Source organism: Etheostoma spectabile, chromosome 5 (assembly GCF_008692095.1).
Source record: "Etheostoma spectabile isolate EspeVRDwgs_2016 chromosome 5, UIUC_Espe_1.0, whole genome shotgun sequence".
Lineage (NCBI taxonomy): Eukaryota > Metazoa > Chordata > Actinopteri > Perciformes > Percidae > Etheostoma > Etheostoma spectabile.
The window spans coordinates 10,234,463-10,235,056 of record NC_045737.1 but is presented as its reverse complement, the minus strand read 5'-3'; the positions used below and the strand labels follow the sequence as shown (position 1 = coordinate 10,235,056).

Sequence of the window (594 nt, the reverse complement as noted above, 5' to 3'; positions counted from 1 at the left end):
GTCAGAAAACAACAATTTCCAATACAACCATATGAACAGTTTAACAACAACAACAACCAAACAAGTCGGCGAGCTGAAAATCCAGGATTTTTTACGTGGGGGATGAAATAAAAGGGAAAATCTTTCTCAAGTGACTTTTATTTTTATCTTAACAGAAATATATGTTAAGTCTACCTACAAAGTATGTATCTGTGTGTTTACATTTATCTTATTTACTACAATATAAATTGGAAATATGTCCTCAAAGGATTCCATCTTTTCTCAAATAGACCAGTGGACAAGTTTAATTTTGCTGTTATTTTCTCCATCGTATGAACGTTCACTAGCTTCTCTTTCCATTGATTTACAGTCGGGGGTAAAGGTTTATACCAACGTACTGTTATCATTTTTTTGGCTACGAGAACAAGGATACCAAATAGGTATTGTTCTTCTTTACTTAAATTATTTGGGGGAATTCCCAGAACAAAGATCCGGGGGTTCCAATCAATATAAGTGTGTAAGATATTTGAAATCTCCTCTCTAATTCCCTCACACAATTTCTTAATCTTTGGGCAATCCCAAAAGACACGAGTATGATCTCCAACTAGTCCGCAT

At 34.5% G+C, this 594-nt stretch overlaps 1 protein-coding gene across 2 annotated transcripts in view; it reads right to left on the bottom strand.

Annotated features, from left to right (window-relative positions):
• Positions 1-594, bottom strand: part of gins4 (GINS complex subunit 4 (Sld5 homolog)) — a 14,966-nt gene that overhangs the window by 4,809 nt on the left and 9,563 nt on the right. The gene's annotated exons all lie outside the window — the stretch shown is intronic.